The sequence below is a fragment of the Lactuca serriola genome, chromosome 7 (assembly GCF_051521515.1).
Source record: "Lactuca serriola cultivar US96UC23 chromosome 7, Lser_US96UC23_V15, whole genome shotgun sequence".
Lineage (NCBI taxonomy): Eukaryota > Viridiplantae > Streptophyta > Magnoliopsida > Asterales > Asteraceae > Lactuca > Lactuca serriola.
The window spans coordinates 52,846,019-52,864,171 of NC_136414.1; positions in this window are offsets into that span (position 1 = coordinate 52,846,019).

The window sequence follows — 18,153 nt, forward strand, 5'->3', positions numbered from 1 at the left end:
GAATCCTCAAATATAATCTCGAACATCTGTGTACAATCAAACCGGCGCCTTCCTGCGATCCTAAGAAGTACCTGAAAGTTTGAAACAGATAACACACAACACGATAAGCACGAAGCTTAGTGAGTTCCCCAAAATACTACACACAAATAATTAGCCTCTAATGGCTATATCTCATAAAGACCCTCCGGTCCATGTGTCTCAGTAAAGACCCTCCGGTCTCACAACTCGGGTTGGACCCTTCGATCCTTACTAATAAAGCACAGAATAATATACATCATAAATCACAAAGACAAATGCATAATATCACGTAACTCAGCATAAGCATATAAGACCCTCCAGTCACACTGTATTACCACTTAGGTAAGTATAGTGAGAAGACTCACCTCGCAAGTAAGCAAGTAGATCTAATACCCCACGAACAGTCTAGACTCCGCCTACATAATATAATCATCTCTAATTAACATTTTATAATTATAACTCTTACAAGTTAGGCTAACCTCTTTCCTCACTCTCAGAATGGGTGAAAGACTATTTTACCCCTCCTTGGTCTCCTCACTCATGTCTTGACCAAACCCTAAAAGTCAACGAAAGTCAACACCCGAGTCAACAGTCCATGTTGACCCGACTCGTCGAGTGCATCTATGCAACTTGTCGAGTTCCTTCGTTTTCTATGAAGTAACGGGAAAATCCAACTCAACTCGTCGAGTTGTCTCATCAACTCGTTGAGTTGTAGCGCGGCCAGACTATCGGGGAAAACCCTAGTTGACTCGTCGAGTTGGCTAATGCACTCGTCGAGTCCCTCTAAACCAGTTCTCATTCAAACGATTCTAAGTAGAAATAAGTTCCCGAACTCTAGATCTAGCCTCCCAGTGCTGAAATACAAAATAAATCTGCAAGCTTTACGTCCATGCATGGCATCTAGGGCTCGAAATGCCAAAACAAGCTCTATATAGGGTTTGATGCATAAAAGCTTGCCACTAGCTTGATAAAGCTTGGATCTTTGGGCTCAAGGGACCTCCTATTGTCCAGATCTGAAGTCTCAACTTCATGGCAAGCTCAACAACTCCAGAACTCAAAGAAGGATGGAAAAAGGCCCTAAACTCCCTAGAAAACCTTGAGAGCCTAGCACCCCAAGTGTGATGCCTCAAATGTTTCACACAACACGAAATGCTTTGGAATAACTTTGAGAGAATGTTTAACACTTGTAAAAATCGGCTTGCCCTCTCTTGTTCTTAGTGTGACCGATTTTGGTGTGCATCATGTTCTTTATATAGTGTGTCACATCTAGGGTTACACCATGTAAACCCTAATGTTACATGACTCTTCATTTCCATGACCCATGGGTTTGTAATTCCCATGCAACATCCATGGAGCATCCTATGGGTTTAACCCAACTTGATAATCCAGGGAGCATCTAGTCCAATATACAAGTATGGATGATTTACATAATCAACCCATATATTTAATTAGTCATCTTTTGATCACTTAATTAATTCCAAATTAATTCTTGATCAATACTAATTAAATAATATTATTAATATATTAGAATTTATAATGTATTAATAAACCACAAGTGTTATTTCTCTCATTTAGTCTATCCAAATGCATGATGCCATGCAACCCAAATAGACCATGCCGGGTCGGGTCAAGTACATACCAAATATAGTTATGGACTTAGACACCTTATCCAACAGTCTCTCACTTGGATAAGTCTAATAACTATATCTGTAAGTATGACTTCAGGAACCGATCATCAATCGTAGCTCTTTCAAGGTCTCTCGGAACTGAGAAGATGATGATACACCATTTAAGATATGTGATCATATAATCCTCTGTTCTAGATATCAGCTGGACAAATACATGGAACAATGTCTTATTGTCCAACAATTTGTTTCCCGATTTCCGATTTGGTTGACAAAGGACTTAATTGAACACATCAACTTAGTTCTGACTGGGCCCGGTACATAGGTCGAAACAAAATCATCGAGGGCCCCAGATATCACTTCTAATCCAAGAAGGAACATATAAACTTCGACTTATATGCTTATTCTACTACTTGTTGAATCACACACAAAAGTACGTTTTAAAACATCAAGTTACCAATGCGGTTTCGTACAATCAATGCATAACCAACTCATAGGCAATAAGTCATATCTTTAGGTTTGAAGAGTTATATGATATTACCGTCTCACGATCACTCGAGATAAATTCCATGAAGTGATACCAATGAGCGTGGGTTGAATCCAATGCTCAGAACTTATGAGCACTCATGAGTGTTGTAGCCATGTCCAACACTTTGACCTCTGCAACCAACTCATGACAGTCTTGATTCATACCTACTTCCAACATATGACCGACTGTGGAGAATTCGAATAATATGATATACCAAACATAATTATTTTGGAAGTCAAAACATGCAAAAGAAATATAGTAAACGATTGACAAAAGATAGCAACACTTTACTCATAAATAAACACAACTTTTATTCATCATCAAGTGTCAATTACACTTTACAAATTTCAAAATTATCTAACTACTAAAACTAATATCATCCTTCAGCCCTATGCTCCGAACATGCTGGAGATGCTTAACCCTACCCAGTCCCTTCGTGAAGGGATCTGCTGGGTTCTCATCTGATGATACCCTCTTTGCCACGAGGAGTCCTTCTTCTATTCAATGTCTGATGAAATGGTATTTTCTGTCGATGTGTCTGGATCTCCCGTGATCCCTTGGTTCCTTGGCTAAGGCAACTGCACTTTCAGTATCACGGAAAATTTCCATTGGCTCCTTTATATATGGTACAACTCCAAGGTCTCCAATGAAGTTCTTCAACCATATCGCCTCCTTTGCTGCCTCACTTGCTACTATATACTCTGATTCGCAAGTTGAATCAGCCACTGTCTCCTGCTTGGAACTCTTCTAAGTAATTGCTCCTCCGTTTAAGGTAAAGACCCAGCTTGACTGAGAGCGGAAATTATCCCTGTCAGTCTGAAAGCTAGCATCACTATACCCTACAACTCTCAAGTCATCACTCCCACCGAGGGTAAGGACCCAGTCCTTAGTCCTCCGTAGGTACTTGAGGATATTCTTTACCGTAGTCCAGTGAGCCTTGCCAGGGTTCCCCTGATATCTGCTGACCATGCTCAAAGCAAAGGCTACATCAGGTCGAGTGCAGGTCATAACATACATGATCGAACCTACTGCAGAAGCATAAGGTACTCGACTCATTTCTGCTATCTCAGCCTTAGTACTCGGGCTCTGAGTTTTGCTCAGTCTGGCGTTACTCTGGATGGGTAACTCTCCTTTCTTGGAATCTTGCATATTGAACCTCTTCAGTACCTTATCCAAGTAGGTACTCTGACTAAGTCTAATTAGTCGTTTACTCCGGTCTCTCAGAATCCTTATCCCTAGAATATAGGCAACTTCTTCTAGGTCTTCCATAGGGAAACACTTCCCAAACCAGGACTTCACTTCCTGCAAGGTTGGGATGTCATTTCCTATGAGTAGTATGTCATCCACATACAATACCAAAAAGCTAACTATACTCCCACTAGCGTTGACATAGACACAAGATTCATCTTCACTCCTTGAAAAGCCAAATTCTTTTACTTTCTCATCAAAGCAAAGATTCCTGCGAGTTGCCTATTTCAATCCATAAATGGATTTCTCGATCTTACACACTCTATTAGGGTATTCTGTACTGACAAAACCCTCTGGCTGACTCATGTAAACATCTTTAGCTAAAGTTCCATTAGGGAAGGCAGTTTTGACATCCATTTGCCATATTTCATAATCATGAAATGCATGGATGGCTAACAGAACCCTAATGGACTTAATCTTTACTACTAGTGAAAAGGTCTCATCATAATCAACTCCCGGGGTTTGAGAAAATCCCTTTGTAACCAGTCGTGCCTTATATGTGTGTACATTACCATCCATGTCGGTCTTCTTCTTGAAGATCCATTTGCACCCAACTGTCTTACGACCTGGTACATTGTCAACCAAGTTCCAAACTTGATTGTCATACATGGACTGTATCTCGCTGTCCATTGCCTCTTTCCATTTAGCAGACTCGGGGTCTGCCATGGCTTCCGCATAGCTGTTAGGTTCATCCAGACTTACCAATGTCTCATCACTGATAAGTGTCTCACCTTCCACAGTAATATGGAAACCATAATAATGCTCAGGTGCATTCCTAACCCTTGTGGAACGCCTTAGAGGTACAGACTTGTCAATTGGCTCAACAGGAGTTTCCGCAGTTTGAGTGCTAGGATTTGAAGTTCCTTCACCACTTGAATCTTGAATTTCTTCAAGGTCAATTTGCCTCCCACTGTTTCCTTGGCTTATGAACTCTCTCTCTCTCTCTCTCTCTCAAGACACCCCTCCTTGCTACAAAGAACACATTGTCACTAGGTCTGTAGAAGAGGTAACCAAAGGATTTCTATGGGTAGCCGATGAAAATACACCTCTCACTTCGAGGTTCGAGCTTATCATGAGTCTCGCGTCTCAAGAAAGCCTCGCAACCCCAAATCTTGATGTGGTCTAATTTGGGAACTTTACCAGTCCATATCTCATGAGGAGTTTAGGCAACTTTCTTTGTAGGGACCAGATTAAGGATATGGGCGACAATCTCTAAGGCATACCCCTAAAATGAGATTGGTAGCGAAGCTCGACTCATCATGAAACGAACCATATCCAACAAGGTTCGATAACGCCTCTCAGCCACACCATTCAACTGTGGTGTACTGGGAGGTGTCAATTGTGAGATAATCCTACATTCCTTAAGATAGTCGAGGAACTCTGTACTAAGATACTCACCACCATGATCGGATCGAAGCATCTTAATGTTCTTGCCCAATTGATTCTCGACTTCCTGTTTAAACTCTTTAAACCTTTCAAAAGTCTATGACTTATGCTTGATTAAATAGACATATCCATATCTACTATAATCATCAGTAAAAGTCAAATAATAACGATTAGCATCCCTTATGGCATATTTGAAGGGTCCATACACATCCGTGTGTACCAGATCCAACAAACCTTCACCCCTAGCACAAGAACCAGTGAAGGGTGACTTTGTCCTTTTTCCAAGTAAGCATGGTTCACAACTATCATATGACTTTAGGTCAAATGACTCCAAGACTCCATCCTTTTGGAGTTGGCCTATACGTTTCTTGCTTACATGTCCAAGACGACAATGGCATAATGATGCTTTATCCAAGTTATTATTACTAGAAGAATCAATACACAACACATTATTTCCTAGATTATCTAGAACATATACAACTTCATACACACCATCACAAGGTAATGCTTTAAAATAAAGAACATTATTAAAGAAAACATTTATTCCACCAATTTCATTATCAAAAGAAAAGGTAAACCCTTGTTTGTACAAAGCATGAAAGGAAATAATATTTCTTGCCATTTCTGGCGAATAACAACATTTATTCAAATCTAAAGTAAACCCACTACTTAGCAACAAAGAATAAACTCCAATCTCGGTGACAGGTAAAGCTTTCCTATTCCCCATGATCATGTTTATCTTTCCATGCTCCACATTCTCACTTCTTCTTAGTCCCTGCAAATCAGAACATATATGAATACCATAATCGGTATCAAGGACCTAAGAGTTAGAATAGGGTGAGTTATTAGATAGTAGTGTAAATACCTGCATGGTTGGGTTTGGCTTTCCCATCCTTCACATCTTGCTGGTACTTTGGGTAGTTCCGCTTCCAATGAGACTTTTCATGACAATAGAAGCATTCAGCCTCTTTTGGGTCAGAAGAAGGAGTGACGAAACCTTTCTTGGTTCCACTTGAAGAAGATCCATAAAGGGTCTTACCCTTGGTACCCTTCAAAGGGCTCTTCCTCTTCTTCCTTCTACCTTTCCCGATTACCAAGACAGGGGCGGAGTTTGGAGTAGGAGTAGGAGTGTTAACAACCGACTTACCTTTAAGACATGTTTCTGCGGTCTTTAGGAGTCCTTAAAGTTTTCTGAGTGTGACTTCTTCCTTATTCATGTGGTATGTCATGCAGAATTGATCATAACACGAGGGTAAGGAGTGCAAAATGATATTTATTGCAAGATCCTCGGGGAAGTTCACATTAAGCTTCAGGAAACGATCCACATACCTTTTCATTTTCTGCATGTAGCTCGTGACAGATTCTCCATCCTTCATCCTAGTTGTTATCATGGAAGAGATTATTTCATACCGCTCTTGACGAGCACTCTGATGGTATCTTTCCATCATATCTTGGTGCATCTCAAAAGGGTAGTAGTCCTCATAGGACTTCTGGAGTTCAGCTATCATGGTGGCCATCATGATGCATACCACTTTGGTGGCATCTCTTTCATGAGTCTGGAAGTCATCGATCTCCTGGGGAGTAGCAGTGGACTCATCAATCTCCTTTAGCTCCTTATCGAGGACATATTCCTTGTCCTCGAAACGAGTCACCACCCTGATGTTCCGGATCCAATCCATAAAGTTGGAACCATCGAAGATGACCCTCCCACATAGGTTCATGAGGGAAAAGGATCCAGTAGGGTTTAAGCCAAAAGCAGTGTTGTTGGAAGACATCTGAAAACGAAGAGAACAAGTTTAGTTTAGATATAAAGATAGTCCTTAATAAAACAACCAAATGTAATATTAAGGCTAGGATCCAATCACAATATATCATAACTTAGAAGAGGTATGCCGTAATCCAATCTATAACATATTTGAAAGGTAGGTGAATGATGATTCGCCAAATTTCACCAAAACCCGAAATATAAATTATTAGGTTTTAATTGGCTCTTAGAAATTCCTAGATTCTTTTGAGATTCAATGAACTTTTCAAAGGCATGTTTCAATCTCGAGTGTGCCCTCCAAGTTTTGTGACTGGGATACTGAGGATCACAAAGTGAGGTGTGAAGTAACCATGCAAATCACTTGGTACCCTTAATGTTTATCACTCAATCGATGTGCCGGTTAACCACACGTGCTCCACCTACCTAAAATAAACCTTAAGTCACCCTTTACCTACCTTGTTAAGTCTAGGTTAGTGTGCCAGTTAACCACACACGCTCCACTAACAACTTAATCAAAGTGTAAAGTGTAATTTCATTGATTAGCACCTTATTCACATTTTCCTAAAGTAACTAAGATTGGGAATTTAATAAAACATTTAGTTATTTTATAATATTCATCATACTTTTAATGAGAATTTATAAGTCCTTGTCATACCCGTTCGGCTAACGACCCTCCACCGATCAAGGAAGCGGTGGGTGAGAGTGGACACCCATTAAGCTGCCATTTTATAGGCAGCAACCTTATACCCCCTTATAGACCGGCTTCGTGAATGAGGCTTACTAATGGTAAGACGACTTGCTCTTATACACACACACACACACATATATATATATATATATATATATATATTATTAACTTATAATATTATAAGGTATAAGGGTTGATTTTTAACTTTTAAAAATCTAGGGGTTGGAACTAAAGTTTATTAGATGAATTTATGTGACAACCATCAATTTTCGGTCAAGTCAAAGTCAACTAAAGTCAACAAGTCAAACCGGTCAACTCGATTTGCTCGTAGGTACTAGAGTTTACGTTATGTAATTTCTAAACAACTCGCTATTCTAATGAGAGATCATAAATCGAAAAGTACGTACATCTAGATCTCCTTAACCTAAAACTGTGGTACGTGGCGAGCCAAACCGATAAAACAATGTTGCATACTCATCAGGAGTATGCAAGATCCTTAAACTAGGCTTAACGGGGTTTACGGACCTTGCATTGCGAAGCCGGACACTCACATTCGTCACACACAAAACCGCTCTCAATCGTTTTCACTCCATCTCTTCTTATTGAGAATCTCTCCCAAATCTCTCCAAGAATGTGAAATCTCTCCCATATCTCTCTAAGTATGTGAAATCTCTCCCAAATATCTCTTTGTATGAGAACTCTTTCCAAGAATGTCAAATCTCTCCCAAATCTCTCTAAGTATGTGAAATCTCTCCCAAATATCTCTTTGTATGAGAAATCTCTCCAAGAATTTCAAATCTCTCCTAAATCTCTCTAAGTATGTGAAATCTCTCCTAAATATCTCTTTGTATGAGAAATCTCTCCAAGAATGTCAAATCTCTCCCAAATCTCTCTAAGTATGTGAAATCTCTCCCAAATATCTCTTTGTATGAGAAATCTCTCCAAGAATGTCAAATCTCTCTAAGTATGTGAAATCTCTCCCAAATATCTCTTTGTATGAGAAATCTCTCCAAGAATGTCAAATCTCTCCCAAATCTCTCTAAGTATGTGAAATCTCTCCCAAATATCTCTTTGTATGAGAAATCTCTCCAAGAATGTCAAATCTCTCCCAAATATCTCTTTGTATGAGAAATCTCTCCAAGAATGTCAAATCTCTCCCAAATCTCTCTAAGTATGTGAAATCTCTCCCAAATATCTCTTTGTATGAGAAATCTCTCCAAGAATGTCAAATCTCTCCCAAATCTCTCTCGAAATCTCTCTCAGCTTTCTATAATCATTCGGGGCATTCCGACCCTCGAATTTGGCGAAAACAGCCCAAAAACGGAAGTCTACGCGAAAAACGGACTTAAGGAGCCGAAACCCCTCTTAGGACCCGAAAGTCCTCTTAGGACCCGAACCCTTCTGAGCCAAAGGCTGCTGAACTGAACCTCACTCAAAGAACCGAACCCGAAGGTCCTCTCGGGCCCGAACCTCGCATGCCACACCCGAACTCGAACCTTCGGTCCATTTCGGATCTTGGTGCCCTCGGTCTAGTTCGCTTCCGACCCTTCGGACCGAGCCTTCGGACTGACCCTTCGCCTCTCGCTTCCTCGCCCCCCCTTCGCTTCGCGCCTAACTGCATTAGGGACCGAACCTCGGCCTAGGGATCGAACCTCAGCCTAGGACCGAGAGGTCTCGCTGGATTGGCCTTTTTCTCCCGGTTTTCGACTAATTTCGTGTTTTAGGCCCGTTTTTAATTGTTTTAACACGAGATTTTCACCCAAAACTTTATTTTAACATATAAGGACCCATAATTATTAAATTATCATATTTTTTTTTTAGGATAAAACCTTATCCAAAAGAGTGGGTGAAGTACAAAGGTGGAGTGTTGACTTTCCTTTATTTTATGACACAAGCAACCTCCCATACCCACTCCATGTCACTATTCCCCATCAGCCCTTACCTAGTCACTTCATTGTACTTTTCCCACCTTTTTCCAACCACACAAATTGGTCAAAAGGCTAGAAAAGTCTCCTCTCTCCTCACTTCTCTCATTTTCTCTCTTTTCACCAAAAAGATCAAACTCTTTTCTCTCTCACTTCCTCTCTCTAAAATTCGAGATTCAAGGGCTGATCTTGGGTTTTTCCTCCACATTTGGTAAGCAAAATCCATTCTCCTTATGATTATTTCACTTCTTTCTACTCAAATCATGGATATCTTACACAAACTCCATCATAATCGTGTTAGATCTTCGAATCTTCAAGTGTTCTTGGGTTGAACACTTCTCTTCTTCAACACTCATCTTCTGAAATCACTCAAGGTGAGTTCATACCCCTACATTTTTATGTTTTCTCAAGTTTTTAGGGGGGAATACAAGTAAAACACCAAGAACAAAACTAAACTTTTCTAACAGCCTTCATCAGAAAAGTTCAACTCTATTCACGGGCTGTTTTGGACAACTTAAACATTTTTGTTTGAAAAACTGTTTTAGGTGTAAGTAGTTCCAGTTATTATCTTTAAAATGACTACTTGCACATCTCTATACGATTTTTCTACAATTTATGGTGATTTTTACAAAACTGCCTATCATTTCAAACACCAATCTGGACCAGTCTGTGATTATGGACTATTTCACCCAAGTTGGAGGTTATTAAAAATCATGATAAAAATTATGAGTAAACTAGACACATTTTGGGAACTCTCAGAATTTACGGATTTAGTTTTCGACTTCATATGATTTTTCTATGACTTTTCTAAAACAGTGCAGAAAGGTTTAATTTAGTTGACATCATATAACTTTCATAACACTTTGTATTATGTTGAGCAAAGTGTATAATAATAAGTTCTAAGTATTGAATGTGTTTCTTTGTTAATTTTATCATCATAAACTGAAAATTTGTCATTCATAATAAGAATATTCATTCATTTGGAACATGTATATTAAGCTATAACAAGCATAGTTTATGGATTCATAGCACAAATGCGTTTCATAAAAGAGTTCTTATACATTACAAACGTTTTGGATAAAATATAATAGGTATAGTTTATGTATCATTTACTTCTCAAACTTTTTACCAAAGGTTTTCAGTTTAGATCACGTAAATCTGTTAATGAATAAATTTGTGAGTCATTCGCTTCGGGTTACTTCCAAAGTAACCAAATCAAAAAGTCCTGTAAATTGTAACCAGAGTCTCTTGTAGGGAGAACGTGATAGTTGTGTATAGATCTATATTGGGTTTGACAAACCCACACCAGAGCTGCTTGCAACAGCTTGACCGGCAGGTCTGTGGTGACAAGTGTCATTTCAGTTTCGCGACGCCTGAAGAACGTCGCAATTACGAGGCCGTCTAAGTCAAGTATGGTTATGATAGCTCACATGTGGTATTAACAAATCATAAGATTTACGGGTTCTAACTTTAAATTAGTGAGTTATGTCGATTTACCTCTCAGAAATTACTTTAAGTATGGAAAAATACTTGTACGTCTTCATATTAAAAAGGGTTTTATGTTCATTTAAAATCACTTTTTATATCAATTACAAATATCGTTGTATATTTTTAGTCTTAGTATTTAAGACTACACACCATTCATTACGAGAGTTTTTTTTCAAATCAGAAAGGGTTTTACGCCAATTTGAAACCACTTTTATATCTTTAAGTATGACAAATACTAGTTCGATTTAGGTCCTGGTATTTAGGACCACATAACTTATGTAAGGAAAATATTGGACTTTTCTTGGTAACATACATCTCTTTACAAAGATCGATTTTCAAACTTTTACCGTTAAAAGCTTATGAACTCACCAACCTTTGTGTTGACACTTTTCAAAACTACTTGTATTCTCAGGAATTTAGTGAAACAGGAAATCAACCACGTTTTGAGGATGGGACGTTAAATCGTCAAATAGTTCATTTTGTATCATAATGTAATTGATTTGAATCATGTAAACATATACTTTGGTGTAACTTTTTTTTTTCCAATTATATTTATGATGGTTGTATTTACTTTGAGCACTATTATACTCGTTGTTGTGATACTCTACATGAAGTCCTCCACCCCCGGACGTTTCCGCCATCCTTGGTTTGGGGGTGTGACAATTTACATGTTCCAAAACTTGAGGGAAAGTTTTGTAACTTAACAAAACTCTTCAATTCATAACTTATGAGTTATTAAAATGAAGAGTCTTCATTTTTTGTAACATATGTGTTCTTTTAATGGGTTTAGCACAAAGAGACTTTTGGTTATCCATAACTTGAGGACAAGTTATGGACTCCATTAAAACACATAAAGATCAAGAATTAAACATTAAACAAGTAATTCCTATGATCTATCAAGAACTCATAAGAACATGAATATTCATATCAAAATTTCAAGAACATATGAACACATATAATCATGTAATTTTGATATTAGCCATTGTAAATGAATTAGAACAACCATTACACCATCTAAAACAAGTTTTACAACATCAAAACAGTTTAGGGTAGTGTTTCTAGTCCATTTCCAGCAGCAAAAATCGAAATTCTGCACTTTGCTTAGGCAACTCGTCGAGTGCACGAACTGACTCACCGAGTTGGTTGCATTTTCACTTGGACTCGTTGAGTCCCCTCATGGACTCGTCGAGGCTCCCGGAGTCCCGAGAAAAAGGGTCTTTCGGTTTCGAAACGCTGCTCCAAATAAAGTTCCGATTTTCGATAAAATTCGCTGTAAGTGAGCTACGCTTACGCAATTTTTAATATAACTTCCAAATAATTATAGTAATGTTATTAGGTCCTTAAAATAATTATTTGGGATATTATTATGAGTTATATTGAGTGTTATTTAACGCTTATATAATAATAATAATAGTCAGACTATTAATTTGTCACGGTTATCGTTAGACTAAACCCTAGTGTTGTTGATACTAGGTTTTATCGAAGGAAATTGTTTTAAGAGTATAGAAGCGCTGTCCGAGTGCTGAGTCACCACCTTTCAGGTGAGTGCATGGTCCCCTTCAACTTACACATTGATATGAAGTATTTACTACGTGCTATGTGTGCATATTGTCTGTTTACTTGCTGTCTATGCTCGGTGAAAGATTTTATACATGTTTTAAATGATTTAAACTATATATGTATTTTATATCTACGAAAATCTTGGGGTAAAACATGGGTAGATATAATAGATGAAATATGAGTTAGATGATGAGTTGAGAGGTGTTATATACCACAAGGTGTGGGTGAGAAGTGGACGATGTGAGAAGCCTTTTCCCAAACGATAACCCTGTCATTCAGCAGAGTATGGATGACAACCACATACTATTCTAGACAGTCCAGTGGAACACTAGCATGCTCGCAACCTGTAGGTGTTATGAACGAGGTGTTCACCCGGTGTACTCTAAACCTTGGTGACCATGCAGACTTGGTGCCTAAACCTTGGTGATCATGCAGACTTGATGCTTAAACCTTGGTGATCATGCAGACTTGATGCCTAAACCCTGGCGACTATGCAGACTTAGTTCCTAAACCCTGGCGACTATGCAGACTTAGTGCCCGTTGTGTAAACCATGGCAACGATGGACTTCGTGCCGATTCCTTTAGATGATCCTTAGGAATGAATGAACGAGGAATAGCTGATTCTTAGGGAAGATCCTTAAGAATAGAGAATATAATGGGGATGGGTAATGGGGTTTAATTGCTTGATTGTTTAAACATAATAATTATATTATTGTGGGTTGAAAACCCTATGTACTCACCAGGTTTCCCAACCTAACCCACTCAGTTTATTGATATCACAGGTGTTGATATGAAGTCAAATTACACTAAGAGATTTAAATAGATGTAGATCACTAGTGTAAATAAATGTAAGTTCTGTTTATGCTTATGTTTATGTATTAACGATGACATCCCAAATGTTTTAAAATGAATAAAATACGTTTCTTCGAAAATGTTTTGATAACGTATTTATTGTATTTTTCTGGGAACAAATTCCGTAACATTTTATGAAAAGAAGTACTCTGATTGTTTTATAAAGCATAAACAAAATCGGTCTTTTCTGGCCGCGAAAATGGGGATGTCACAATAGCAGTTGTGATATTTGCATTCTCATATAGTTAGTGGAACGTGTGTAGTTAACCGACACACTAACTAGTGAGAATTGCAAAAGGTCTAGACAAACATGTGAGCTATCTAAGGAAAGGTGTATGATTTTGATAAAGTCTTATCAAAGCATCTCGTATCAGAAATATGAACTTTGGTAAGAAAGTCAATAAAGTGTTGTTTTTCTAGAAGTCCAGCTGATTTCTGAGTACATGTCAAAGCTAGTGGGAGCATAAGTGTTATGCTAGTAAGATAATAATCATTATGTTAGTGAGAGCATGATGATTATGTTGCAAGTTAGCAATGTTAATTATAGAAAAAAAAAGTTTCAATTCGCTTTGAAAAGTTGTTTTGCTATAATTAAGGGAGAGGATTTTATACTTCATTCCAATTCTACGAGCTTAGATTGAGATTTTAATCAACTTTAGTCAAGGATATATATGAATGTTATGTTGGAGTGGTTCAACATAATGAAATTCTATATATGTTGCATTCTCAAAATTCGATTATGATTACGACATACTTCTTCATAGTTCGAATTATGAGAACATGACAAATAAAAAAATTTATAGCATGAATCGTGTCCCATATGCTTCAGATATAAGATCGATTGCATGTGCTATTATATTTATCCATTCTAAATTTTCCTAATTCTTAGGGCATTAAGAGGGAAAAAGGGATTAGAACTGGATATGACTAAAATGATTAAGCAATTGTTGAGGAAAATTTGAGGTTTACCAAAGATTGGTTACTCATGGACAATTGGAAGTATAGGGTAAGGACCATATTGACATATTTTGAAAAGATGCAACTCTTGTTCAAAAGTGATGGTCAAAATGGGAATATGGAATTGTTTCCGTAGGTGGAAGTTATTCTTTGAATCTGTGTAATATTAAAAGAACTTAATGCAAATAAGGATGTTCAAAGGAATGTAGTTTGAATTTGAGACTTCATTTCCATGGAATTGCTTTCCATTGGAAATACTTTGTAATGTCTGTTGCCAAGTCTTTGTGACTTTGTGCATAGTCATTACAAGGGGATCATTGCATATAAGTTTAGAATCTAACAGATTATAGTAAATGGCAAGAGTTTGGTATTCTTACATTTACAATAAGGATTGGAATTGTGAAATAAGAATCATTGAAATGTTGTCAATCGATATGTTTCACAAGGAGAGGACCATATGTAAACATAGTGTGCATACTTGGAGTATGGCATAACTATTGTTTGGACGAACATAGTGTGCGTGCTTAGAGTATGGCATGACTATTGTTTTAATTCAAGTATTAAGTTGATATATCGAAGCATTGGATAATGAGTAATCAATATGGTGCTTAGATAAAAGGTATTATTTTATTTACACTCAAAGTGTTGGGTCCATATAGGATTAGTATTATTCTTGTGTTTCACTTTGCATGTTTTGACTTCCTGAATAACTAGGTGATTCTTCCCGAATAACTAAGGTATTCAAACCGTCCACAGTCAGTCATATGTTGGAAGTAGATATGAATCAAGACTGTCATGGATCTGGCTTTGTAAGATTTGTCTAAGGTGCATTAGACATAGCAATGGTTGCTACAACATTCATGAGTGCTCATTTTGAATTCACTTCATGGATTTTATCACGAGTGAATCATGAGACGATAATATCTTATATTCTTCAAACCTAGAGATATAAGTTGTTGACTATGAGTTGGTTATACATTGATTGCGCGAAAACGCATTGGTAACTCGATGTTATAAAATGTGCCTTTGTGTATGATTCAACAAGTAGTCAGTATAAGCATATGAGTCGAAGTCTATCCATTCCTTTTACCCTTAAAGGGATAAAAGCGATATCTGTGGGCCCCTCGATGATTTAGTGATGACAAAATGTAAGTGCTCGGCCGGGCCTGGACTGATTTGATTTGTTCTATTAGTCAGTGGTCATAAATCGGAAATCGGGAAACAACAAATAGACAGAGAGAATGATTATAATCCATGTCTTAGTCCATATGATATCTAGAATGGAGGAATATATGATCACTTATCTAATGGATGCGTCATTGATTTGTTCAGAGTTCAACATCGGCTTTTGAGAGCTACGATTGCTAGTCGGGTTATGAAGTCGTACTTGCAATAATAGTTTTAGACTTATCCAAGTGGAAGACTGTTGGATTAGTATCTAAGTCCATAACTATAATTGGTATATACTTGACCCGACCCGACATGGTCCATTTGGGTTGCATGGCATCATGCATTTGGATAGACTAAAATGAGAGAAATAACACTTAAGGTTTATTAATATATTATAAGTTCTAATATATTAATAAGATTATTTAATTAGTATTGATCAAGAATTAATCTAGAATTAATTAAGTGATCAAAAGAAGACTAATTAAATATATGGGTTGATTGTGTAAATCATCCATACTTATATAGTGGACTAATGCTCCATGGATTATCAAGTTGGGCTAAAACTCATAGGATGCTCCATGGGGTATTTGAACCCATGGATCCAAGGAAATGGAAATCCATGACAATTAGGGTTTACCCGAATTGTGACTAACTATATAATGATCTTATGATTGAAGAAATCGGTCACTAGTACAACAAGTGAGGGCAAACCGTTTTTGAAGTGTTCTATTTTCTCTCTAAGTTATTCCAAATGCATTTGATGTTGTGTGAACAATTTGAGGTGTCACACTTGGGGCACTAGGCTCTCAAGCTACATGGAATCAAGCACCAACAAAGAGGTATGTCATTCTACCAGATTTTATATTATTTGTACTTCATAATATGCTAGTTAGGATAAATACCTTGGAAATTGATATTTGTATGTATAATAGAGAAAACATAGATCCAAGGTATTTAGGGTTGCATGTACACCATAGGAGTGTTAGAATGCTCAAAACCCAACACTTAGTTGGGACTATATTAAGGATATGGGTGGCAGTTTCTAAGGCATACCCCCAAAATGAGATAGGTAACGAAGCTCGACTCATCATGGAATGAACCATGCCCAACAAGGTTCTCTTGTGCCATTCAGCAACACCATTCAACTGCGGTGTCCTAGACGGCGTTAATTGTGAAAAAATTCCACATTCCTTAAGATAGTCGTGGAACTCAATACTAAGATACTCACCACCACGATCGAATTAGAGCATCTTTATCTTCCTGCCCAATTGATTCTCCACTTCTTGCTTAAACTCTTTAAACTTTTCAAAGGTTTCCGACTTGTGCTTGATTAATTGTCGGTAAAGGTTACATAGAATCAGTTAGCATCCCTTGTGGAATATCTGAAAGGTCCACACACATCGGTGTGTATGAGATCCAACAAACCCTCACCTCTTTCACAAGTACCAGTGAAAGGTGACTTAGTCATCTTTCCAAGCAAACAAGATTCGCACGTGTCATTCGACTTTAAGTCAAATGACTCCAATGCTCCATCCTTTTGGAGTTCGGCTATACACTTCTTGTTGAAATGTCCAAGACGATAATGTCACAAGCATGCCTTGTCCAAACCATTGGACGAATCAATATGCAATACATTATTTCCTAAGTTGTTTACAACCATCACAATTTCATATACACCATTACAAGGCAATGCTTCAAAATAAAATTTATCATTATAAAAAGAATTAATAGAACCAATTTCATTGTTAAATGAAAATCTAAAACCTTGTTTATACAAACCATGAAAAGAAATAATGTTTCTCGCCATATCCGACGAGTAACAACAATTATTCAACTCTAAACCTAACCCATTACTAAGAAATAAAGAATAAACTCCAATCTTAGTAACAAGCAACACTTTGCTATTCCCCATGATTAAGTTTTATGAAATTCCTAGTTCTTTGAGATTCATTGAACTTTTCAGTGGCATGTTTAAGTCTCGATTATGCCCTTTAAGTTTGTGACTGGGATACCGAGGATCACAAACAAGGTGTGAATAACCATGCAACTTTGTTTGGCACTCTCGAGACATTTACAATCTAATCAATGTGTCGGTTAACCACACATGCTCCATTGATCTATGACAATTTTCGAGCTACCCTTTTCCACCCTTGTTAGTCCATATTAGTGTGTCAGTTAACCACACACGCTCCACTAACGAATTGGCAAGGTGCAAAGTGCAATTTCATGGAATAACACCATTTTCACATTTTTCGTATGTAACTAAGATTGGGAATTTATGAAAAACATTTAGTTACTTTTATAATTATCATTATACTTTTTAATGAGAATTAATGTCCTGTCCTACCCGTTCGGCTAACGACCCTCCACTAGTCAAGGAAGCGGTGTGTAACACCCCGTTTAATAAATAAATAAATAAATAAATTAGTGAATGTATAGTAGCCCTAAAATTAATAATTATATAGTAGGGTGTTGGTTTCGAGGAGTTAACTGACACAATTATAGAAGTTAGGGGTTAAAATGTAATTTTCGGATTAAATTGTAAAGAATTTTGAAGGTTGAGGTCTGTTTAGTAAATTATGGGTTTAATTTGAAAGGATTTTTGAAGATAAGGGCTGCTTGGTAATTACTAGGACTTATTATGAAAGGAATTATGGAAGAAAAGGGCTAAAGGGTAATTTCTGGACTTATAATGGAAACTCTTTATGGAGGAGGGACCAAAGTGTATAAAAATGAATTAAGTTTGGAAGGAAACACGGGACTTCAACTCGTGCCTTCTTTTTCCCATTTGAATATATATAGCATCAAGAAAACCCTAACCCTTAATTTTATCTAGCCGCCGCCTTATAACCCCTTACCACCGGCCGCCACCTATAGCCGCTCCAGCCGGTTGACGCCACCGTTTCTTAGCCATTATCAAAGTCGCAAGCTACCCAAGCCCC